This window comes from Cydia pomonella, chromosome 2, assembly GCF_033807575.1.
Source record: "Cydia pomonella isolate Wapato2018A chromosome 2, ilCydPomo1, whole genome shotgun sequence".
NCBI classification, from domain to species: domain Eukaryota; kingdom Metazoa; phylum Arthropoda; class Insecta; order Lepidoptera; family Tortricidae; genus Cydia; species Cydia pomonella.
Window position 1 is genome coordinate 1244084 of NC_084704.1, and position 27454 is coordinate 1271537.

General features: G+C 36.7%; 1 protein-coding gene across 2 annotated transcripts in view; it reads right to left on the reverse strand.

Moving 5' to 3' along the window:
* The window catches only part of LOC133530964 (inverted formin-2), a 173440-nt gene that overhangs the window by 24828 nt on the left and 121158 nt on the right, over positions 1 to 27454 (reverse strand). The window lies entirely within an intron of this gene.

Sequence of the window (27454 nt, forward strand, 5' to 3'; positions counted from 1 at the left end):
GAGTAGGTCGCCACAAAACAAATTGACAAAATTTTTTTTTTATTGCAAGTTTCAGAAAAGCACTATACATATCTCGGCGAGAAACGGGGTTGCAGGCCGCGTATCTCTATCCGGCTTCGCTACGCTCAGCCGTATATATATACTTGGCATGCAACCCTACGTTTCCCGGCCTCTATAGTAATGTACTATTACAAATCAATACAACAAGTATTTAGATAAAATACCTATGGTATGGTAGAACAATATACTCGTAGGCAAATCGAGCCATCAAAAATAAAAAATAAGGACAAATTGAGAAGAAAGACATCATCTTTATAAATCTTGAAATAAAGGTACAATTTACATTTATTTTCCTCTATAACCTCTGCTCAGATTTTAACAAGTTATTAATGACTTACTAAACTGTTTTAATGTGTGAAATTAGCACAAGATAACCATATAAGTAACTATTAAAATACTTTTAATCAGAAATATTGCAAATTAGACTAAGTTCGCCTTAAAAGGACGAGTCTATAAAAACTGCGATTAACATAAAATGTTTTAACGATTATGCGTAGGTACATAAATTATTTATAATATTAAGCGTGTTAATAATGAGTAAAAGGTTATTATTATGAACACGAACAGTCATAAATATTACTTAGGTAAGTAATAAAAATAATATAAAAATAATCTAATGATGGCGTATTTAGCAGTACCTATTCATGCCTAAAGTGGCATTTTCATCCTCAAACCTAATAATAACAATATACATAATGGATATATACAGATGGTACCAAGGATGCAGGCGGCATTTCCTCGTTGTATAGCAATATATGTTGCGAGAATGCCGCCAGCTCTTCGGTCACCAGTGCCGTCAACGAGACATTTAGCGATTTCTGCAAAAAACTTGTGCGCGCTGGGACACCAAAAACCCGAGCCCATTGTCGCACTTAAGAGTTTGAATGTAAACAATAGTTCTATATGGTATATTATCATAGTTCTCAAAAGATGTATACTTATTGCTACTGTGCTGTAATGAATGCTTATACCTAGAGTGGTTGACTGTTTAGTCGAATCAAGTTGCTCAGTCAAAACGATTAGTCAAAAATGTTTGCTGTTGCTTGCTGTATGTACAGTCAGCATCAAAAGTAGCGGATCAAATAACGCTTCATAAGTATCTACCATTCTGTAACAGCTTAACAAAACGTGATGTCTTTAATAGAGAACAACTAAGACTGTAAAAGATATATTTTTGAATGCGAATTTTAGAAAATTATCTACTTTTGGAAAAGTTGTAAGGAATATCAAATACTTTTGGCGCGTTGTTTCATTCGCTACTTTTGATGCTGACTGTATTACTAATGACTTTTTTAAATTTATTTTTTTCAAAAACCAAATAGAATAAAACTTCTCAGTTCATGTAAGCATTCAAGACTATTGTTAGTCTGTAACAATATCAAAAATTTATTAAATTGAGACCGAATAAAAAAAACCGGCAGTAGGAAATGAAACTTATACCCAGGGCCGGATTTAGGGGAGGGCAACCGGGGCTACTGCCCCGGGCCTCCACAAAAGAGGGGCCCCCCCACAATAGAGAATTCGGTAAAACCATTTTATTTGGAAAAAATTTGGGGCCAGGGGCCTCCACTCCTTTATTGCCCGAGGCCTCCAGACCTCTAAATCCGGCATTGCTTATACCTATTGGTTAAGTACAGAATAACGGATATGTTAAGTAGTTATTTCTACGCCTATTTATATGACAGTCCCAATTATTTCAGTTCCTATTCATAATTGGATCAAATAAACCAATACGCAATTGTCATAATTACCAGTTTAAAATTAGCATTTGTCCTTCAAATGGTTCAGTGATCGAACTAGAGAACCAGTCGTTGACAGAGCTCCTTTTCGCAAGCGACCAGTTCCAAATTGGCTAAAGATCAATAGTTTGATGATTTTATCAATTTGCTTGACAAATCGGTCCGTGCGCAGGTGTGGCCAATTGTGGCGAAAAAATTGGACTAGTTTAGCGTCTGGATTGTCTTTATAATAATAATAAAATATCTATGAATAAATCTAAATTAAAACTAAGAAAACCTGAATAAATGTAAAATCAAATGATATTGTTATATCAGACTTTAATGTTAGTCGTAATTATTGTTGTTTTTAGAGTCAGATCAAGATAACTCTGCAGCTATTCTAATAGCACAGACGTGCAAGGTGCAAGTGTTATTTTAAACATCAAACTTGTATCAATTTATGACGTTTAAATAACACTTGCACGTCTATTCCATAAAACTCACTGCAGAGTTATCTTTAGTCTATGCTTACGAAGTTAAGTATATTTGATATTGGGATCCTAGAGAAATTGGGGGAACTCTTCAAAAATGCAGTTGGTCATGGAAATCTGTTCCTGGCTCGCGGTATATACGAGTATGTGTAGTTCGTTTTCCACGCGTTCGACACATGTACTATTTTTGTTTAATCTATAAGTCTGCGTCAGTCAAATGAGTTCTTTGTTGCATCATGATTTCGGGTAAAAAAAAACACAATATCCCATGTATCCAAAGTAATGTGCAACATAGCGATTTGAAACAGTTGGGACCCATTATTGGAAAGACTTGCACTGATTCTATTTTTGTAGTAGAGAATGGTATACACTTTTGACGGGTGGCCTGATTCGTTACTATTGATGCCGACTGTTACATACCTACCTAATAAGAGGTGTAATAGGCCTAATGATAACATATTAGGGTTAATGTTGCGTTAGGTAACCGAACTCAATGCATGTTACCTATGCATTGCGTTAACAAATACTATTACTAACTTATGGCTCCTCTACAAGATGGCCCAGTGTAGGCCAGCCCTAGGGACGCATTTATGCGTTAGAAGGAGCAAGTGATATTGCTATCTCATTCCACCGCATAGCTGCGTCCCTTATACTGGCCTACACTGCATAGCATTTGACCAACCGGAGTCGCCTTTAAGTGGTTACCCCTCTTGAAAACTCACGTCATATTTATTGTATGGACTGACGTTTATCTGATATAGCTATTTGTACGTAAGGTACAAATAGCCATACATTTGACGTGCCCCTCTACCGCAAAAATCGGCAGACTGTTTAGTACAGAAAATTACAGACAAGATGTCTGCGGTTGGTTAAATGCTCAAGATTACTAACATAACATCGAGAATGTTGTTTTTCATCATAAGTAAACATATGGCATTTCAAGTCAATTAATTATATTCTAAAAGGACTAAGACACATCATAATTATGTGAATGTTATATTAATTTATATTACACCTATAAAATTCATATGATTTATTCAACAGTTGAATGTATCGATTAGACATTGGCATTCTAGGAATATTTGTCATATAAAACTAGACTAGACTTACATAATTAGGTACCTTGACATAAAAAATATTGTAAATTAACAACTTGCTGATTTAGTGGAATTGATTTAAATATTTTTTATGCACATTTTTGATATTTAACACTAACAGAATAAATAATGCTGGAGTTAAAAATACGTAAATTAATTTTTATTATAAGCAAAGTTAAAAGTGAAATCTATAAGTCTGCGTCAATCAAAAGAGTTCTTTGTTGCATCATGGTTTCGGGTAAAAAAATAAACAATATCCCATAAAGTAATGTGCAACATAGCGATTTGAAACAGTTGGGACCCATTATTGGAAAGACTTGCACTGATTCTGATTTCTAATAAAGATAAAGATAGTTTATTATACAAGTAGGCATATTACGACCGGTCTGGCCTAGTGGGTAGTGGCCCTGCCTATGAAGCTGATGGTCCCGGGTTCAAATCCTGGTAAGAGCATATATTTGTGTGATGAACACGGATATTTGTTTCTGAGTCATGGGTGTTTTCTATGTATTTAAGTATTTATAATTATATATATCGTTGTCTTAGTCAATTTGTGTAATAATGTCCTATAATATTTATTTATTTATTATTTATTACAATGCGCTTATGAACGTCAAATAAATCTACACCGGCTCTAACCCTACACCTCTGACCCGAGAAGATTTAAATCCCCTAATGGGTCTCGACTGTCAAAAATCGCATTATTTATTGATTTATGTTAAGGAGAACCAACTGGTTTAAATTTACAATAGGACGACAAGATTCAAATTTAAAACAGAGAGCGTATTACAGGAACTCACAAGTAGTAGTTACAAAGTATTCTAAAAAAATGCTAGCACGTCAATACCTGCTAGGCCAGTGCCCCTAGTGTAAATTTAGTCGATAGCGAAACGTGACGTGTAATGTAATTCAATTGACATCGACCTATTTATACGTATATTAATTTTTCTATTAACATGTTCAATTTGTAATTTTATGAATAAATGAACATGAATATGAATATCCTTGAAATTTTTTAAAAGTCACTCGCACCTAGCCGCCGCTATACAATCGGAGCTTTCATTCTAAAATAACATTATTAAACAACATGACATTTGACATGAATATTTTGGGCGACCGCTCAGTACCCCTAGTGTAAATATTTTCGCGTTTGCGTTAAGTCTCATTTTGTATGGGTTTTTAAACAGCGCGCCAAGCGGGACGTTTTGGAAAGTCAAAAATCTCATACAAAATTACACTTAACGCAAACACGAAAATATTTACACTAGGGGTACTGAGCGGTCGCCCAAAATATTCATGTCAAATGTCATGTTGTTTAATAATGTTATTTTAGAATGAAAGCTCCGATTGTATAGCGGCGGCTAGGTTCGGGTGACTTTTAAAAAATTTCAAGGATATTATTATTCATGTTCTTTTATTCATAAAATTACAAATTGAACATGTTAATAGAAAAATTAATATACGTATAAATAGGTCGATGTCAATTGAATTACATTTCAGTAAAATAATAATCATCAATTAAAGTAAAATAAGCGGTGGTGGCCGAGTGGATATGACGTCCGACTTTCAATCCGGAGGTCGCGGGTTCAAACCCCGGCTCGTACCAATGAGTTTTTCGAAACTTATGTACGAAATATCATTTGATATTTACTACTAGCTTTTCGGTGAAGGAAAACATCGTGAGGAAACCTGCATACATCTGCGAGGAAATTCAAAGGTGTATGTGAAGTCCCCAATCCGCATTGGGCTAGTGTGGGGACTATAGCCCGAGCCCTCTCGGGCATGAGAGGAGGCCTGTGCCCAGCATTTCAAATACCTATCCAAAAAATAAAAAACAAAAAGTAAATTATTCTTATTATGTCATGTCATAAAAGGCAATTGTAATCAGCCATTTGAGTGTAGAATGTCAGTTAATTTTCAATATTTTCCATGTTGTCGGGTAGACTTGTTTAGTTATTTACTGACATCAGTTAGAACTCGCAATCAACCTGCATATTTGCCAAGTATTCATTATAGATTAGATCAAGATGATGAGCAACGAAATCAATGAGGTGGCACTGACATTTGATGTTACTGTTATCTCACGACGAGATCTTCACTGACTCGACTCTGGTAATAGGCGTAGATCCAAATAAATGCTGAGCATATATAGGGCCATAGGCTCGACTAAAGGTACAAACTTGGCACTTGGACGTATTAAAGCTAAGTTTATTTTTCAAGCTCCAACGGAACACGGATGCAATGTCCTCCTGCACAGATTAACGATCTGCCTCCTTCTCCACCCTACAGATAAGTTTTTAGGTCGTCAGCATAGAGGAGGCAGCGGGCGTTACATACTCCTGATGGCAAGTCATTTATCGTAATTCCAAATAGGAATAGGAATAGGCCTTAAATTAAACCTTGGCTAACCCCAGAACGGGTGTGATACGGATCCGATAGAAAATGACCATGCTGGACGTATTGTCGGTCACGGTAAATTCTAACTTAATTTATTTTTGACAATCACAATATAGATCCATATCTATATTGTGATTGTCAAAAATAAATTCTAATAATGACTAAAAACAACATCATAATCCAGATAGCCATAATTATAAAATGGAAATTTTCACCTGATCGTCAAGCCAGAATTTATAGAAAAGCAATAATATCTTATACCTTTAAACGAGCAATTCTTATGTATATATATTTCCGGGATCTCGGAAACGGCTGTAAGCATTTTGCTGAAATTGGGTATATGGGGGTTTTTGGGGGTAAATAATCGATCTAGATTAGTCTTATGTTTGGGAAAACGCGTGTTTCCGAGTTTTCATGCGTTATTCTTTCGACGCAGAATATGGTCGCTAATTTCGTGTTACCGGCCACTGTCCGTCTGGTCCAGCGGTTTAAGACGCGGACTGCTAAACGAGTGTTACGGGTTCGAATCTCGCCCGGTGATTAACTTTTTTTTTTATATGTTCAAGTTTATATATAAGTAATTTTTTAATTTTTATTGTTTTAGACAAGTTTAATTTAGTAAAAAAATGTAGTTAAGATTATTGTACGACATACACCACCATATTACAATAAATAGTTATAACCGAGCAAAGCTCGGTCGCCCAGGTACTAATAAAATAAAAAAGAAACAAAAACAATGTCATTGTCAAATATACAAAAATAAATTATACAGTTATGTCAAAAATTCACTTATTGAATAGAATGGGTTCTCCAGCAAAAAGTTTCTCAATCGACGCTTGAAAATCGTATCGGATGTTTCCGTCCTTATTTCTGCAGGTAATCGCTCATTCCGTCGGACCGATGACACGCGGGTCCTTTGCTGCAAGTGCCATGCGACGTGGAACTGTGTTTCTACTGCGGCTTTTCTTCTAAGTTTGCTGACTCCTGATCTAGATGATGAGCAAATGAAATCGATGAAGTGACATTGACATTTCATTTTTGGACCCGGGTACGTCCTTAAACTACGTCCAAAAGAGAGGTATGGGCATTGTGAATGTCATCTCGCTTTGTGTGGTAGGGCACAGCCAGTGGATGTCATTCCAGATCTAGAGCAAGCCCAACTGGGGAAGTACCTCCACCTTACAGAAAACAGCAGCCAAATAACACTAGACCCTACTCATAGTGTTGTGTTCCTGCCGGTGAGTAAGGGTTGCCAGAGCTCAACGAGGGGGCGCGGGTTTAGGGCCGGCAACGCGCTTTTGACTCCTCTGGAGGTGCAGGCGTACATAGGCTACAGAGACTGCTTACCATCAGGCGGGCCGTATGCTTGTTTGCCACCGACGTAGTATAAATTTTTTTTATCTCACGTCGATTCAACCGAGTGAATAGAAATTAGCTCACATTTTTTACCATTTACAGTCTGTCTTTTAAAGTGCAAATAATCACCTGCTGTAGTTGCCTATGAGTGTACCATCATAACAGATAAACACATACTTATTCTAAAATTGTTTTAGCCATGAACATTGATGACCATAATACAGAGGAATAAACAAATCAACTCAACTTACTTAGGTACAACTTTAGCTTGTAAAAAATAATCAAAAATCAATCACATAGTGTGTATCTAAACGTAAACATAGCTATGATCGTATTTTTTTGTGGTAACACAATAACATCAAATTGACTGATTGAATGTAGCCCGGGTTATAGACAGACTCGGACAGCGTGGTTTGACAATAGTAATGTCAAGGCGAAGACCCGTGATCTCACGATACGATTGATACAGAGTGCTACCAACGGTTCTCGATTGAATTTACTAATATTTTCTGGAGCGTGCACGACTGTCACGCAACCTAGTGTCCGCAAGTCTAGGGGAAAACGTCAATTCACTACATCTTATAAAACTACTCCAAAACCAAAAACTTCTGAACGGATTTTCATACGACTTTCATCTATCAATAGAGTGATTCTTGAGGAAGGCTTAAGTATATAATTGTTAAGATTTTGTGTAAATTGTTTGAAATATAACGATGTTGTCGGAAAAAATCACGCTGGCTAGGAGCTTTAATCGAAAACGCTGCCTAATCCGTGTGAGCTATAACAACACAATGTATGGTGGGGTTGTTTCTCATTCATAGGTCTACAAAAAAGTCCGCGATGTTAAATGTCTATCTTTTAAGGATAACTTACTATATCCATTCTTAACTTCTAGAAAAAGATCACGTAATATGTGGCATTTGCAAAGCTATTTACATGGATACATTGTTAACAATTATCAAAATAAATACGTTAGTTATATTAAACATTTCATACAAATTACAATGGTCCCTTACACCATTTAATTTAAATGAATATTTCAGGAGTAATCGTAAACCAAAGTTTCATTTCGAGCCATATAAATGTACGAAATGTTAAAGACGCTATCTGCAGTTAGTTCAAATTTTTACCACCTTATGCGCTGGGATCGCTTTACTTACCCCCACCATGCACTTCGCACGGTCCCAATAGCCTATCGAAGGGTACTGAATAAAAAGGGAAGGGATTCGTATAGGAGATACAAGCACATACTGTTCGCAATTTTAATAACAAAACTTTTGTGAGACACAGGCATATTAAATATATTAATAAACCGGCCAAAGGGATGTTGGGCATGCTCAGAGTAGGGTTCCGTAGTTACTCTTCCGTCACAATAAGCTAAACTGGAGCTTAAAGTATAGTAGATTGCTAACCAAACTGTTGAACTGTGGATGTACGTCTTTTTACTATGAAGGGGAAACTTTTTGCGATAACTCAAAAACAGCTAAACTGATCATGTCCGCTTAGTTTTCATTTAATGTCTTTCGTAAGTTCTACTTCCACGATTTTAATTCATATTTTTTGGACCTATATTTTTTTTTCTTTTGGAGCGATTATCTCCGAATATATTCACTTTATCAAAAAATGATTGTTGAAGACCCTTATAAGTTTTGAAAGACCTTTCCAACGATATCCCACACTGTAGGGTTGAAGCAAAAAAAAAATTCACCCACACTTTATGTGTAGGGGAGGTATCCTAAAAAAATTTTTAGATTTTATTGTACGACTTTATCGGCTTTATAGATTTTTTATATACATACCAAATTCCAGCTTTCTAGCACTAACGACCACTTAGCAAAGCCTCGGACAGGCAGACAGACAGACGGACATGGCGAAACTATAAGGGTTCCTAGTTGACTACGGAACCCTAAAAACGGGTCACTCTCGTATTTTAAGTCGAAAAAGACATGAAACATGTCGAGCGTTTTTTGACTTAAATTACGTGAGTAACCATTACATATACTACTCTAACAAATTTAACGCATTTATTCAAATGAGATATTTAGAGATTTATTATTAAGATATTTGTTTTACAGGGTGGCAAAGTTGCTGTTTAACTCCTCGTGCTTAATATTGATATTCGAGCAAGCGAATTATTCCAAACTTCACATTCACAAATAAAATTCAAATTAACGTTTTTTTTTTTAACGTCGGTGGCAAACAAACATACGGCCCGCCTGATGGTAAGCAGTCTCCGTAGCCTATGTACGCCTGTAAGCATTTACATGCGCGTTGCCGACCCTAAACCCGCCCCCCCTCGTTGAGCTCTGGCAACCTTACTCACCGGCAGGAACACAACACTATGAGTAGGGTCTAGTGTTATTTGGCTGCTGTTTTCTGTAAGGTGGAGGTACTTCCCCATTTGGGCTCTGCTCTAGATCTGGAATGACATCCACTGGCTGTGCCCTACCACACAAAGCGAGATGACATTCACAATGCCCATACCTCTCTTATGGACGTAGTTTAAGGACGTACCCGGGTCCATTAAACGTAACCAACGTAAATATTTATAACTTTAAATCATCTCTTCCAAAAGTCAATTCTTACGCTTCAATAAGCTAACATGAGCAAACAACACAAAATTTGCATCAGATTAATTTGCCACACATGTGGATAAAATGCAACTTTCTTATCGGTTTTTGAAGTACAAAGACAGCTCGTGTGGTGAAAATTTATTTTTTCTGGCATTTACGTTTTACTAGTTAAAAGACCTTTACGAAATTGAATACCTCGCATACCAAATACTTTTTATTACAATACAGGGTGATTTCGGGGTCGTGGAGCAAAAGAACAAGACATCACACAGAATTCAAAGGTGAGTCTAATGATGTTGCTCATTATTTATTATCACCAATAATTATGATTATTTTTCAGATGACAAGTAGAAAAAAATCATGTTTGCATACAGTTTGGTCACCCTACTCTATGTGACGTCTTGTCGCTTTCCATACAGCGTATGTCAAAAGTTATAGGGTGACCATGATTACTTCGTATAAGATTAATTTTACTTGAAAAATAATAAAAATCAAACTAATTATCTTTCAATCAAATTCTGCCGTATGATAATGTGAATCATTTATAGATTCAGAAAAAGTGGTTCTGGATCACGACCCAGAAACCATCCTGTATATCGGCAGATATTTAATATTATTGCTGCTATCATTTTTATTAGCATTATCACTTTGGTTTTATGTAAGTTTTTATTCCACTTTGGGCTTGATTTTACAGTTATGATAATCGTTTGGCACATTGATCTCACCTTGACGTTCTTTTACCGAAAGTATATATAGTTTTGAAATCGTGAGTTTCATTTGGCATTTAAATAAAGATAGATAGATAAGTAGAGATAAATACTTATTTATAAAATAACTACACATTCAAATATAATACAACAAACAGAATAAAATAGAAACTAACGATGTCTAACATCACGAAATGGACCTGCATAATGCTTAACCTCTAGCCGACTACCGATAAAAACCTGTCAAGACAAATATTTCGATTTGTCAAAATAGATTCAAAAACAATGGGCGACCTTTTTCATCAAGTCTATGTGCGGCTAGAGGTAAAAGTTAAAAGGGTTTGGTGATTTCGTTTCGAGATCTAGTAGTAGCGCTAAGATCTATAATATTGTGAAATTGAACTGTCAAATGTTGATCCGCGGGTGCGCTGCGCGAGCACGCGTGCAAAGGGCAGCGAAGGGACGCATGTCAATGAATAGAGATGCAAACTTGATTTGGTAACGTGAATACGACCTTCATAAAAAGTTTGATCTTAAATCCAAGATAAGGTCTGGAAGATTATGTGGTGTGACTGGTGGCTCTTTCTTCAGAGTTCAGGGTGATATTATGGAGTATGTATTAGAATTATTCGATATGCTTTTCTTAAACAATATAAATAATGGTACAGACTTTACCTTATTATGAAAATTATTATTCAATAAGATGATAGTTTAAATTCATAGTGAATAAAAAAAATGCGATACAACCGGGTAGCAATTTTATTTATTGACAATATCATCTGATTAAGTTTTAGACGGGTTGCGATGACTAATTTTTTTTCGTGCTTAGTTTTTCAACTCACCCACGGAGTGGTAGCTGACGTTCATGACGGTTTATTACACATCGCCTTTAACCATTTTACGAATTATCGCCCGGGATGCTATTCAATAGCATCCCGGGCGATTTGGTCATAGAAATCGAGTCCTAGCTCGCGAACTAATTTGTTGATTATCTAAGAACATGATAAGGGTTTTTACTAATATAATTTATACAATTGTAAGATTTCCTTGAAATGGGTTGAGTCAGATACTTATAGAACGGATGACATTAACACGGTTTCAAAACCATACCACGCAATGATCAAAATGCGAAAACATACAAAAATGTTGTTGGAAACATGAGACCCATTCGCTGCTAATGGAAACTAAAATAGACTCGTAAAGATCACTAAAAACATAAGTCACCAACAATATCAACAATTCGAAATATGTCACGTACAACAAAATACCTAAAACGCCATTTAATTTGTCCAAGACCGTGGTCCAATAAATATTTCAATGAAAAACACAAATAAACATAAATCGTTCGAGATAAGTTGGAAATAAGCCAACTATGTCGCCGTGTATCAAATGGAATTCCTAAATTTCATCCATTATCGCCCTTGTAGGTAAGTCAGCCGAATCATATTGGGAAAGTTATGCCGGGTGTGGTGCAAGGGATTAGCTTACGGAAAGTGTTTTATTTTACCAGACTGGGTATTATATTTATTATATAAATCTAGAGTGTTCACTGTTTGGCTGATGCCTCCCTTTCCAGCGATAACCCGTTTCCCTCCAGTTCATTTTAAGTGATGTCTTTACAAACCATCATAAGGATTTCAAGGGAAGGGAAGGAAACTAAAAAAAGGAATGAAATGAATTCAAGGCTTTTTGGGCCAGATCTACCTAAGTTAAAATCCTTCAGAAACCATAATAGCAACCCATTTAAAGTAGTGTTCTTTGGCGCAATTTGGCTTCTCTGCAAAATAGTCTGCTTTCTAAACCCTAATATTACTATATGAGTAATATCAGGACTTCTACTATGAAGTAGTCTCGACTTGCGTCTATTTCCATATGAACTTTTTATAACAATCCTGCACCAAACTAACTGTTTCTGTTTAGCCCAATGTTTGACTGGTAGATAATGCCTCAAGATGTTAATTTAAGTCCGCCATTTGTACTCTTTTTTGTAAAATTGTGCAATGAAGTTTAAATAAATAAATATTAATTAGGTCCAACTTTAATTATACGCTAGAATCTCGTCGTAAACACCAAACCCCACACAGAAGGCTTGTCAACCCACGCACCGCGTCCACTCAGCGATCTATAACATTCGCGAACATTTGTCTGCCTGTCTGCCTGTCCTAACTAAATGCCACTTCGCGCGAAAATACCTTACTTACGAAATTTTATCACTTAGTTTTAAAACAGCTTAAATTTGCGGCAGTATTTGTGGTTTTAGCCATTTTGGAAGTTAGTACTTTAAGTATTGAACTATGTAGTCTTTCGAAAATGTTACTTGTAGGTGATTTTTACAATTATGGTTGATTTAATTTGCCCTTACAAGCTTAAGTACTTTTGTGGGCTGTTTACTGTCGTTGATTGAGTTAAACTTCGTTTGAAAATCTATTGTTTCGACAAATTGAAGGGCCTGAATCGGAACCATAAACATGCACATGTACACGTCACGTGTTTTCTTGTGCATAGTTGGTTCTGCCATCTTGTAGGCTACATCGGAACAAAAAACATCACATTTACGCCTCGCGCCAAAAATCTGACGGCTCCTGTGCTGCCTCCTACAGTTCATGCACGCTCCCTATATCATAAACACAAACATCACTCAAACGCCAAATGTAAACCTTACTCGTACGGAAGGTGGAGGTAAGGAAATAAATCTCCATGTACCAAAAAGTGTCATCAAAAAACCTTAAATAGGTGGCGCTACAATACCTAGAATACTTGTACAAAAAAAAAATCATGGACAGCGCACTTCACTCCGTCAATAACGCCTAGGTTCTTAGATACTATAGTTCGTTCGCGTTTAGAATGCAGTAAAATCATTATTGTCGGCCGGCCTAGCTACGCCCGTAACCAATCAAATCGTTCCCAATTAGAAAATATAGTTTGACAATGATCATTTGAAGGCATATTTTCTAATTGGGAACGATTTGATTGGTTACGAGCATCGCTAGGCCGGCGGCTTGTAATGATTTTACTGCATTCTAAACGCGAACGAACTGTAGACATGTGTAAGTAATGCGCGTAACATCACAAATGAGATATCACTCAAACGCGTAATATTGCATTACGCATCACTCCGAGAAACCAAGCATTACTTCAAACATCACTCGAGCACATTACTGGCCGAAGCGCGCGTAAACTCGTAAAGCATCAATATAGATTGACGCGCCGGTAGTCGGTACGAAAGGTCCGTTCAAGTACAATCCGCGTAATGTATAATGAGCAATGAGACGTGATGGTGTGATGTGTGATGTTTGTTTGCCATGCTATCATTACTTTGCTATCCCGCTCGCACCCGCACTCACTGCTCGCTCGCTCTCATTCCGCAATGCTTTCGGAACACTTCGGATCGGTCCGCTCGGCCGGTCGGTAGCAGTCGCATTTGAGTTATTGCAAATTTCATTAAATTGATACGATAACGGATTTTTGCACCTACAATCGATTTAAAACTGTAATGCGTTACCATAGAGCTTACAATGTTTTTAGTATTTTACCTATAAGGATGCGGCTAAATGATAATTCGCTTGCGAGTTTGAATTTGACGAACAAAAACGTATTTACTGTTTTAACTAAATTAAGCACGAGTGAAGTGACTTATTTATCTTTAATTTAATAGTGAGCTAGTGTTTACAGTACATTCTCGTATCAGTATCATATCATAATTTTATTGATATACCCAAATAAAAATACTACCATGTGACTCTCGATGGCGTTATCTCATTAATTAACAGATATTTTCTTTTATTTTTTATCTACGATGCATATTTTACGACTATAAAAATAAAAACATTAACAAAAACTATCTACCACATGGCGGTGACAAAACGCAATGCGTAATAGATCGACGCGCCGATATGATACGCCCTAGAGTCCTAACACTCGCTGCGTAATGTAGTTGGTACTGTGATGAGTGTAATGTTGCCATCACGCGCACGCCCGCGCGCTGTATTCGTTCGGGTAAATGTTTCGTTTCGAGTGATAAGTGATGTGATATCTCAGTGTAACATTACGTTTTCGAAAAAGTGATGTGATATAGCATTACTTTTTGAAGCACTGTTTCGCGCATGTCTATTAGATACTCTAGGGCAACTCTGGAGAGATTTGGAACTATTATTTATAGCTGACAGCTGGACACTTTTGCAACAGTTCCGCCATTAGAGATTTCACTCCTTTTAATTCCACACCCCATACTATGAAGAGAGGTATAGGCATTGTGAATGTCATCTCGCTTTGTGTAGTAGGGCACAGCTAGCCAGTGGATGTCATTCCAGTTCTAGAGCAGAGCCCAACTGGGGAAGTACCTCCACCTTACAGAAAACAGCAGCCAAATAACACTAGACCCTACTCATAGTGTTGTGTTCCTGCCGGTGAGTAAGGTTGCCAGAGCTCAACTAGGGGGCGGGTTTAGGGTCGGCAACGCGTATGTAACTCCTCTGGAGTTGCAGGCGTACATAGGCTACGGAGACTGCTTACCATCGGGCGGGCCGTATGCTTGTTTGCCACCGACGTAGTATAAAAAAAAAGATTACTTTGACAGCGTCCGTCATAAACTCATCATGCTTTGTTTTTCCATATGGAAAGTCTAGGGGAAACGATGACAATCAAATTTTGAGATATAAAAGTTAAACTTAATGTAATAGCCCACCCAACTTAACCCTCTCACCCCGTAACTTATGATTTTAAAATATTTGGGAAGGAGTTAGAGTCAAGGAGTCAGACTAAGATAAGTTTACAGTTTTAAGCAGTGATTTTGAAAGCCTAGATGGTGCAAGTGTCAAGTAAACGTCATAAGTTCATATAATTTTGACGTTTAAAATCCGTGCACCATCTGGGCTAACAAAATCGCTGCCAACTTATCTTCTAAACCTATCCTGTTTCCTGAATAGCGAGTAGTACAGTCAGCTCTCTAGAACTAGATACGAGGAATCTTAGGGCAGTTAAGGTGGCTTCATGCAATTTGTTCATATCAATATGCATGTTGCAGAACTTAAAGAGCAATCTCAAAATTTCTGGAAACTTTCATGTGGATATTATTATGCAGTTTCCACTTAATAAGATCCCGTTCAGATTAAGGATTATTGCTCAATGTCCTTAACTCATGACGACTATTTCATTTAATATTTATGTAACTCATTAGCGTCTATTTTATATCTTCTCTTCTTCCTTGCCTTATCCCTTAATTTGGGGTCGACTCTCCTCGTCCTTAGGTGCCAGGACCACCTGTCCTGGGTTGTCTCTGTGTTCAGCTGTGCCCGTTCCAGATCTTTGGCTACGGTTGTCCACCACGTAGCTAGCGGGCGCCCTCCTCCTCTTCTCTCTTCCGGGATAGCCAAGGCCTTTTTGACTGGGTACTCTTCGTCCCTTCTCATAACATGGCCAAATCAACGTATTCGTCTCTCCACCAGCTTATCCCCTATGGGTGCAACTTTGAAGGAACCTCTGACGTATTCGTTGCGTATCCTATCGAGCTTTGTTACGCCGGCCGACCATCGCAGCATTTTCATTTCGTTTACGTGCAGTTTATTTTCGTCTATTAGCTTCTATTTTATATGTCATAGGAATCGAAAAAATTGTAAGAGGGTTGGGAAAAAAATGTGCAGAAAAATCGGGCCACTCAACACTAGCGTCTCTCAAGTCTAGTCAACACTATGGCTGCTGCTCGACGCAAAGTTGGCGCAACTGCGCAGCGACGCCATTTTCCATAGTGCTGACTACATACAACTTTGCAATTTATGACGATTTTCTTTGGCACATTGCTAGTCGTTTACGTAATTTCATATTACGTATTTTACTTAACATTCCACTTAGGTCTAAAGAATCACTAACAACGAGATGTAAATCTCCATTCCAGGAACTCGTGTGGTTCTGAGAACACCGAGCGTTCCGGCGATGCTGAATGGACCCGATGACATCTGAGAGTATTCCAAAGAACTACTGGTAAGCAAGAGTCGTAATCAGTAATCGGAACTATGGGAGTAAAACTTTAACAAAACTTGTTAAGCGGACATAAAATAGTGCATACAGCCCTAAAAATATTCATGTACATAGGGATAGGAATAGTATAGTACTTACAGCCATAAAAATATTTACATTCATAGATATTCGAATATTTTTAAGACTATAAGCACTCTTTTTACGTCCGCTTGATAAGTTTTTTTAAAGTTTTACTCCCATAGTTCCGATCACTGGTCGTAATGCATCGCGTACGATTAAAGAATCTGACTTCTGTGTCACTTCGTTATAGTGACAATAATTTTTGACAATTGTCAATGTGAAAAGGTATGAAGTGCACATAAATCTAAAATCTGTGATCTATATTAATTTTTAGAAGAATCTTAGAATCATTTAAGTTGCCATATTTTTATTTCAGCAGCTCGAACAAGCTATACTTCTAGAGAGCTTGTCAACTAAATAACAAACGTATAATACGATCAGAGGGCCTACCGCGAACCACGTTCGACGTGTTACCTCTTTGTCGCACTTGTAAATTCGTACGTTAGTGTGACAGGGAGGCAACACGTCGAACGTGGTTCGCGGTAGGCCCTCAGTACCCCTAGTGTAAATAAAGCGTGCATTCCGACGATGGTGAATGTACGCGACGACATCTGAGAGTGCTCCGAGGAATTGCACGTAAACATGAATCGCCTGAATTGCAACTCAACACGATGTAATTAAACTTAGTATCTCAAATATACTTTATTAACGGTGTATAACTAACCTATCCCTATATCTATTAACTAGGAAGCCACTTTTTGGTCTGATACTGTTAATTTATAAGCAACAATGAAGATATCCTCTTGTGAAACATGTTTTTTTAGGGTTCCGTACCCAAAGGGTCAAACGGGAGCCTATTACTGAGACTTCGCTGTCCGTACGTCCGTCCATCTGTCACCAGGCTGTATCTCATGAACCGTGATAGCTAGACAGTTGAAATTTTCACAGATGATGTATTTCTGTTGCCACTTTATAGTGGCAACAAATACTAAAAACAGAATAAAGTAAATATTTAAGGGGGTCTCCCATACAACAAACATTCTTTTGCCGTTTTTATAAATAAAGGTACGGAAGTCTTCGTGCGCGAGTCCGACTCGCACTTGCTCGGCTTTTTATTTTGTAGTACGAAATTGTTAGTTACAAAATCTTAATTATGCGTACCTACTTAAAGTAAGAACGACTTTTATATCGCTTGTTGTTGTGTTTCATAAGTTTAGCATAATTTAGTACCTATTTAGAGTACAAATTGTGATTGGTACAACTGTCGTACCTACATTTAGATCGTTTTTTTTTAATACTACGTCGGTGGCATACAAGCATACGGCCCGCCTGATGGTAAGCAATCTCCGTAGCCTATGTACGCCTGCAACTCCAGAGGAGTAACATACGATACGCTTTGCCGACCCTCGTTGAGCTCTTTTGCATTCTTTTCCTGGTAGTACGGCACAATTCGAAGAATAAGATACGATACCGATAAGTTCTGGTTTAGATATCGTTTGTAGGTATGTCGTATAATTGACAGTAGCAGCTCGAAACGGGCAACCAACGTCACTTTGACGTTAGAAATATCGTAGATAAATCTTACTGGGATCACAGCGGAATCGAAATAAACGTCAATTTTGACATGTCGTTGTGCTATCGATCTTTTAAAGATCTTTCCAAGATCTTGAACGTGTCTTAATGATTCTTCGAATCGGACCGTGACTGTCATAATCATTATTAGTCGTAAGTCTGTACCTACGACTAATAATGATTATGACAGCCAAAGTGTCAGTGTCAGTCAGTAAAAGTGGCGGCGAGAAAAAATAGAAGTTGGGACGAATTTCAAAATTGTTCAAAGAATTTAATTTCTGACCCATTTCGGACCTTATCAACAATGACAATAAATAGTATGAGGTTTCTACCGACTTTCATATTGATTGTCACTATATATGGCAATGGATCGGAAATTAAATTCTTTGTATAATTTCGCAATTCGTCCCAACTTCAATATTTCTCGCCGACACTCGTCAAAGTTACAAAATGTCGATTTGATACCTTAATGTAATGACGGAGCCCACGCGTGGCCTTGCCACTGATTGTGCTGATCGATATATTATATGTGGGTACTACTTTATACACCCACGGAAAGACAACTAGAGATGCGACTGATATCATTTTCGGCGGCCACAAGATCGCCGAGAATCGGCAGCAATTCGAATCTCGACTCATATCAGAATAATACTTGAAAAAAGTTATACCAAAAAAATTGTGTCGTTCGGAAAATATCGTGAGAAAACTTGAGTTAAATAAGGCCTAGTTTCCTTTTGTTACTGAATTGGAAAGACAGATTTTCGTTTTAACAAAAAAAAATAGAGCGTTACCCCAAGCTTCCTAAGCGAACCGTTACAAAAGGTTGGATTTGGAATGAATAGAATTATATATATAATAACTCTGCATGGAACTTGCAACAAGTGTCGTAATTTCATCTTTAATGTCAAATTCTATGAAAATATGACGTTTATAAATGAGTATATTTTTTATAAAAATGCCACTTTAATTAATTTTATATTTGTTCATACATTTTGTGTTATTTCTACTCAGAATCACAAACTCTTTCGATCCTAATGGGTTTAAAAAATCCCATATTTTTGTCCTATTGTGTTACCATATACTTTGTATGGCGGTAACAAAAAGGAAAGTCTAATAAATGTATGGAAATTTTGGGACACTATTTTTCTCCTACAAGGATAAAAGGGCTCGCGATCCTGACAAGATATAACACAAAAGTGGCAAAAAAGGGCAATAAAGAAACGCTCAAATACCTATAGCTTCTGCCTACAACTTCGTGGAATTATGGTTTATGGTGATGATTGACAAAACGAACCTGTTGATTGATATTGATATTTATTAAGATACAATTTTATAACATTACAGTTAAGGGGCGCCAGTACGAGAATTATAAGAGTTAGGAGGATTTAAAAATTTGTATGAAATCTATTTTTCGCACCTAATTTCGAAAACAATTAAAAAAAGTCAAACTTGAAGTTATAGCTATGGTACATATACATCAAATTATGTAAAAATATTTAGCATAAATATTATCTTGTTTTAGATTTCAGCTAGTTATAGTAATCCTCTGTATACATCCATTATGTATATTGTTATTGTAAATATACATTAATATATGCCTTTTTCCATAATATCAATGTCCATAGAGGAAAATGGAGACTATGTCTATACGGAGAAGCAGCCGTCCTCTTTTCCTCTTAAGATCTCTAGACAATCATTAATCATAAGTCAAACTTGATAAAAAATAATGATATGTTTTCAGACTGGCACTTAGACTCAATGATTGTAATTACATCGCATTATTGAATTAAAAGATAAGATTAATTCAATTATAGTAAGCAATTGATCTAATCCAACCGACCTTCGCCTTTCACACCCTGTCATCATTACACTAACAATTCTTTAATATGTATAATAATAGACATATTATTATTTGTATAGGTAATGGATAACTCAGAATCAGATATTTTTATTGTAAAAAACGCAGCTGTAATATAAATAGCCATTGAAACTAGAAAAAAGCTAATTTTTAAAATTAAAATATAATTGCCACACATCATACACAGCATTCGATTCGACAACCTCTCGTCTAGTTGGTAAAAGCCTCTGCCTGCGGAGCTTTTGTGCCTAAAATCGAAACTGAACAAGATGTTACAGATGTTTATTTATTTATTTAAACATTATTGCACGATATAAAATTGTATAAATGGCGCAAACATGGTTGACTGGCAGACTTAATGCCTTAAGACATTGTCCAGCAGTAACCCATGTTATCGATGTCTTCTATTTAAGTAATTGTGTACTCTTAATAAACAAATACCATCCACATTGGCATCCACGTCCTTTTCTCGGCTAAATGTCACCACACTAAAAGTTAACCAAAATAAAGGATTAAATTTAAATCCTAAACAGCAAAAAATACTTAAATAAAATAATGTGCCATTAATCAGTAAAGTAAAAACTTAATACAACGACTGGGTGGGCGAAGGCTTTAAAATATATTTGTTAGAAGTAATAAATGTTTTACAAATAATAGGAAGGCAAAAAGCTTGTTTGCGTTAACACTAATCCTAAAAAAACTTTTCAATTCAAATTAGTTTCTATGAACATACCTAATAACATACTTAATTATTTATTTAACTTATAAGTATATACTGTCGGGTTTTTATTGGTAGGATTAAATTTCGTTCATATACCTAGTAAGGAAAAAACATCTAATCTAATACTTAGTCACATTTTAGTAAGTATGTATGTATGTATGTATATACTTTATTGTACATAGAAATAGAAATAAAAACACGTAAAAAAACACGTACAGAGTAAATTAAATACAACAAAGGCGAACTTATCCCTGTATGGGATCTCTTCCAGTTAACCTTTGAGGAAATGAGTAAAATGGTCTTAACAATCTTAAGCTTTCGTATCCGTCTCAATAAAGAGGTATTTATTTAAGAAGTAGGTCGCTAATTTTAGATAATTGACTATTCTTCTATGTTTTAGCTAAGTATATCAAAGATTTTATTTTTAGTTTATAGATATATTCTATGTTGTTTATATTTTATTTGACGACCGGTTTGGCCTAGTGGGTAGTGACCCTGCCTACGAAGCTGATGGTCCTGGGTTCAAATCCTGGTAAGGGCATGTATTTGTGTGATGAGCATGGATATTTGTTCCCGAGTCATGGGTGTTTTCTATGTATTTAAGTATTTATAAATATTTATATATTATATATATCGTTGTCTAAGTACCCTCAACACAAGCCTTATTAAAGCTTACTGTGGGACTTAGTCAATTTGTGTAATAATGTCCTATAATATTTATTTATTTTTTATTTATTTATTTATTTATATGTATTTAACTTAATATATGTAATTATACGACGAAATAACGTAAAAATATAAATTGTATATTATATCTACATAGTTGGCATATTACGTGACAAAAAGTGGTCTCATCGACATATAAACCTTGACAGTACATTACCCATTTTTACTTATTTTATAACCCCAATTCAAAATTAGCAATTCAATTAAAGTTTAGCTACTTCTGATGTGTACGCTTTAATAACAAAGTAAACCTGAACCTATCTTACTCTAGGACAGAGTCGTTAAAAACATATAAAAGTAAATAACTACGTTACTAAAGTCCCTTAAGCACTAAACCCAACCTTGTCACAACGCCGAACATTGCCGAACACGTACGAGTCGAAATCATACGTACCAGTTTAAATAACCTGCGACCACAGATCTATAATGATCTTTTCATCACACTTGCTCGAAAAAGATCTTATTTCATGCATGCTAAAGGATAAAGGCATGTATTGTTCCCGCAGGAGACGTGGATTATGAAAGTTATAGCTTTTTCATCACACCTGGTCGAAAAAGTTCTTATTTCATGCAGGTGTACTGAAGGACAAAAGCTTATTTTGTTCCCGCGGGAGTTATGGATATTGAAAAAAAATAGTTATAGCTCCCCAGGGAGTTATAGCTTTTTTTTTACTATGTCACTTTTTCATACAAACCAAGTAGCATAAATGAGTTTTACTTTTAAAATACTGACGGTTATAATTTAATATTTTTGTTTATGTTTAAAATTACATAATTCGATTAATTTAACAGCCGTTTAAAATATTTTTACATAATTATTAATCATGGCTGAATGCCGAATAGGTCTGTGCCCTCGATGCTAAACCTGTAAACCTGTCAAGAAATTACAAAATGGCGGACGAATGTTTGATATGTCACCGTATTTAAGAATTATTTCGTTTAAAACTTAGTTTTTTGTTCGCAAGTGTGATGAAAAACATTGTGTGTAACTCCTGGGGTAAGAATATTGCAAACTCGGGTCTTTAATTCCATCATTCCAAATAATCACCATCGTATCCAAAATTTCACTTACCCCCCTCGTTGCACAATGTACTATTACGGTGTATTCCCCTCTGTCCCCGCCGGGCACAGATGGGAATAGGCGCTACACACAAATAATTCCCATCTGTGCCTGCCTCTTGTATGGCGGTGGTCACGTGGGGCGGGCACAGATGGGAATGATTTGTACAATGTAGTGCCCATTCCCATCTGTGCCCGGCGGGGACAGATGGGAATACACCGCTTTTACTACTTTAGAAATACGACATTCAAATATGGTCACACCTCCGGCCTAGCCAAGGTGACAATCGCTATCGCTACAACAATGAAACGCTTTGTGTCTCTCTATTACTCTTCCACATTAGTGCGACAGTGACAGTTGCGTTTCCATCGCTACGGTGCTGCGTTCTAAACGGTGAGGTTTAAATTAAAACAAATAATCTCACTTAATAACAACTTTATTTTTTCACTCAAACCGTCGCTAGCGTTCGAGAAGATCGCCGTCTGATTTTTACTCCCGATCTACGAAAGTAGTCGCTGCCCACTCGCTAGTACTTCCCTGGACCCACCGTGCTGCTGTGAGCGATAACATGCAGAGGGACGACAGCTGTGTTCAGCCATGGCCAGCACCAGGTCATCAGGATCAACGTGTCATCATCGGCGTAAGCGATTTGCACGTTGGCTATGCGGCCTGACCGTCTAGCATGAGTTGTTGTCGCGGGCGAGTCCATACCTGAAGTCGCGCAAGATGTATGGAGTCGCGCGCGAGAACGCAGTTCATGGTTGGAACGAAGGTGCATGGCACACTGCATGCGATTCGCACGTGCGTGCGAGCGAGATGTCGCTATACTACGCGAATAGCGTTGTCTCGATCAAACTTCGAGGCGACGTGCGAATCGGATGCAATGTGCCATGCGCCAATGATCTGGGTGGTTTTACAGAATGCGCTTACACTGGCTCGAACAGTAGATCGACTTGCCAGTTGCAAGTAATACCCAAGGTCCTACATTTTTGGGCAGTCAAGTAAGACGGGTGTCGCCCTCACCATTCACCTTGTTTCCTTAAATGTGGCCATTTTGGTTGTTTGGTCGTCGGCTTGTAGATAAGGTTGAGGTCGGCTGACGAATCGGGAGATATGTCTTTAACGTCCTTGTAAAGGTCGTTTTATTTTTAAGAAGTTGATGTAGCATGTTTACTAGATTTATGTTTTTTAGGGTTTCGTACCTCGAAAGGAAAAAACGGAACCCTTATAGGATCACTTTGTTGTCCGTCGGTCCGTCCGTCTGTCTGTCTGACCCTTTTTCTCAGGAACGCGTGGAGGTATTAAGCTGGAATTTATATCAAATACTCAGGTTTACTGTCCCTTGGAGCTGTAAAAAAATCAAACTTCTAAGCCAACGCAATCAAAAGATACAGCCGTTTATGCCGCAAATTTTCGACACTTAAATTTTCAGCAAGGGAATCAAAGCCTACAGGGTAGGTACTTCCCGTGAACTCGTCAGAATCTTGAAATTAGTTACGAAGCACCGTCTTATAGCACAGATAAAGGAAAAATTGCCATAACCGTAAATTTTAGTTACATCATATAATAATATATACCTACAGGTTTGTACGGATCCCTTGGTGCGCGAGTCCGACTCGCACTTGGCCGGTTTTACACATAATACTAATATATATATATATATTTGTAAACATGATACCTACTCGTATTGAGGTATGAACAGGAAAGTTTATGTTCGTTTATTCTTTTATTTTCCATTGCCTCGACATTTTATTTTATTTGATTGTGATTTTCTGCTTTTCCAGAAGATTAACTGGTAATGGTAGAGGAAGCCTATAGCATTTAATTATTTTGTGGTATGGTAACAAAAATTAAAGGAAGATTTGAGACAAAGTATTTTGTTAATACAAATAATTTTGAAATCGCGCTTAAACTTAGTATAAGAGTCCATTTAGTGCTTATTTAGATATACTCTTATACGTACTTAGCTTAGATTATAAGCGAACCCTGCACGGGCTTAGCAAGCGATAGAATGTGGAAGCACAACTATAAATGACAAATTCCTATCAAAATATGACGTCAGTTAAGAGATAGCATAAAGGAAAGTTATACATATACTTATATGTTTACTTATTTACATTATGCAAGTCTCTAGTGTCTGGCTACTCATTGCCTAAATCCTAAAAAAGTGTCCCCAGATTCGAACCTAGGCCAACCGGTAGGGACCTAGCGAGACAGCGCGGTTCAGAGGTCGTGCGCTTTCACTGCGCGCGCGCCGAATGGGGAAAATTGAATATCGCTTGCAAAACGCTATGTTTCGGCATTGCACGCTCATGTTTAAGTTAATTTGAATCGTGTTAGAAGAATATAAGGTTGAAAATCAAGTGTTGCATGTAAAACGTCATGTTTCGGTGTTACAGTATGATGGACCGGCTAATTTGAATCTTGCTGCAACGTTATAAGGATTCAAATTAAAAATCGCTTACTAAACGCTAAGTTTTGGAGTTAGACGTGTGAGGTCTGGAAAAGCACAGGCAAATTTGAATCGTATTGTATTATTGTAAGGTTTAAAATGTAGGCGTAAATGTAGAATTTACATATAACATGCAATTTTAAGACGTTTAAGGAAATTGATACTTATATTTCACAGTTAAAGTTCACGTGGAGTTAATGTATGATATCCAGAGAAAATACATAATACTTGGATAACATTTAAAAAATTTGCAACATAATCTTCGGACCCGGGTACGTCCTTAAACTACGTCCAAAAGAGAGGTATGGGCATTGTGAATGCCATCTCGATTTGTGTGGTAGGGCACAGCCAGCGGATGTCACTCCAGATCTAGAGCAGAGCCCAACTGCGGAAGTACCTCCCCTGGTCACCCTGTATAAAATACTCAGATCAGTCAACCCCATTCAAATCGTCATACATATATGTACTTGTACTTACCTACGAATAATTCAGTCGGTATCAAACTCATGATAAGGGTAAATAACCTACTTAGCGCCACTAACACGGTGTGAACCGGTTAAACCTGGTGTTACCATGGTTACCTGTACAATTCGACACTGGGTTAATGGTTTTACCGGGTAACCCCGGGTTAGTGGGATGGTGCAAGTGGCGCTTACTTTTAATTGTAGGTTTTATTGTTTTCAACGTAGCAAAGTATCCTACATATAAGTACTGGTCTTTACAAGGCCGTTTCAATACGTGTTTATAATATGTTTTCTTACGAATGTCAATAAAAATAAGTATACCTATGAATATAAGTTGGAACTTGATAAAAAAAACATACAAGTTTTTGTCTCAACGAATCGCTTCCTTAGTGCGTCGACCGTCACACGATATGTCTGTCCTGTCTGTTCGGATCGGCTTGATGGAAATGAATATGTCTGCTCTGTATTAGGAGTCTTTGTATTGTTTTATTGTGTGTATAAATATCACATTTATTACTATAATTGCTGTATTACAGATTCTTCTGTTGATAATACGATAAAAAATAACTTTTCTGGTATACACAATTTCATATAACATGGCGGATTTCCACTTGAAACTGCACAACGAGAACCATAATGTCGATTGAACAATTGGCTACTTGACAGTTTTTTGTAAATAATGTCAATCGATCTTGATTTTCCTGAAGATCAAATAGGACTCATGGCAGTTAAGCATCACAAAGGTCAGAAATGATTAAAGTCTGACGCTCGCACTCGACGATTGAAACGCCTCTAACAAAATGATATTACATTAGTCTGTCCTAAATGTATGGACGATCAAGAAAATTGCTATTTTGGCCCTGAAATAGTGCGTTTATGTATATGGTTGTCGTAAAATTTATGTTTTAATAAAATGTAAGGGATCGAATGGTACTACTTTTTTAAGTAAAAAAAATATATTTTATTTTAGATTTTGGAGCCTTGTATTTTTTTATAATCTCAATATGTCTCTTTAATTTCCACTTTTTTATAATGGATAGTTCATTTTCTATCCATTTAGCTTGTTGTTAATAAATAATAAATAAATATTATAGGACATTATTACACAAATTGACTAAGTCCCACAGTAAGCTCAATAAGGCTTGTGTTGAGGGTACTTAGACAACGATATATATAATATATAAATAATTGTAAATACTTAAATACATAGAAAACACCCATGACTCAGGAACAAATATCCATGCTCATCACACGAATAAATGCCCTTACCAGGATTTGAACCCGGGACCATCAGCTTCGTAGGCAGGGTCACTACCCACTAAGCCAAACCGGTCGTCAAAAGTTATATTCAATATGTGTACCCAATTGCTAATCAGGCTCTGTTCTTCTCTGTATTTCTACAGGAAAGACGCGAACAAATTAAGCATATGTTTAATCATTCTTTAGCATCATATCTATAATTTTTTTAGATGATGTTTTTGGCTCGAATCCCTGTTTATTAAACAAAAGCATTCTTTTATACAGAGCTGTCTGCGACACGTGCCATAGCTACCATTACGTTTAAAAAGCAAATATTATATCGATCGTATTATGCTTCAAATTTATGTAACAGCTTCGGAAAACCATCAGCCCGGAGCCCAGGCATGCAGGTAACATTTTTGGAAATTACATAAATTTGCCCCATATAAATAGGAAGGTAAAGCTGCTTTTTCAACGAGCTTGTTCCGTTCACTTATGACGGGGATATTGGCAGTAGCCACAATAGCCACTGCAAAAAGGAAACCATAACTTTTGTTTAATATATTAGGGGATTTAGCTCAAGAAAATACCTGACAGAATTAAGACTATACAACGTGTTAACTCGTACATTTTGGTTGGCTGATATCTTGTATTTATGGGAGTTATTTTTTTTTATCGCGATTTTGAGGTTGTTCTTCATAGTAAATTTTCTCAGTATGACCTATACAACGTGTACCCAGTTTCAGTGGCTGGTATAACACGTTGTATATAGTTATTTTAATCAAGTTGAACTACCAAGATAATTCAAATGGTTTCTACATAAATCAAACCTGAGCTTCCAGTCCAGAAAGATATTGTTTTTATTTTGAACAAAATTAAATTATGACTACTTATAAAATAAAACTACTAAAACTAAACCTACCTAGAAAA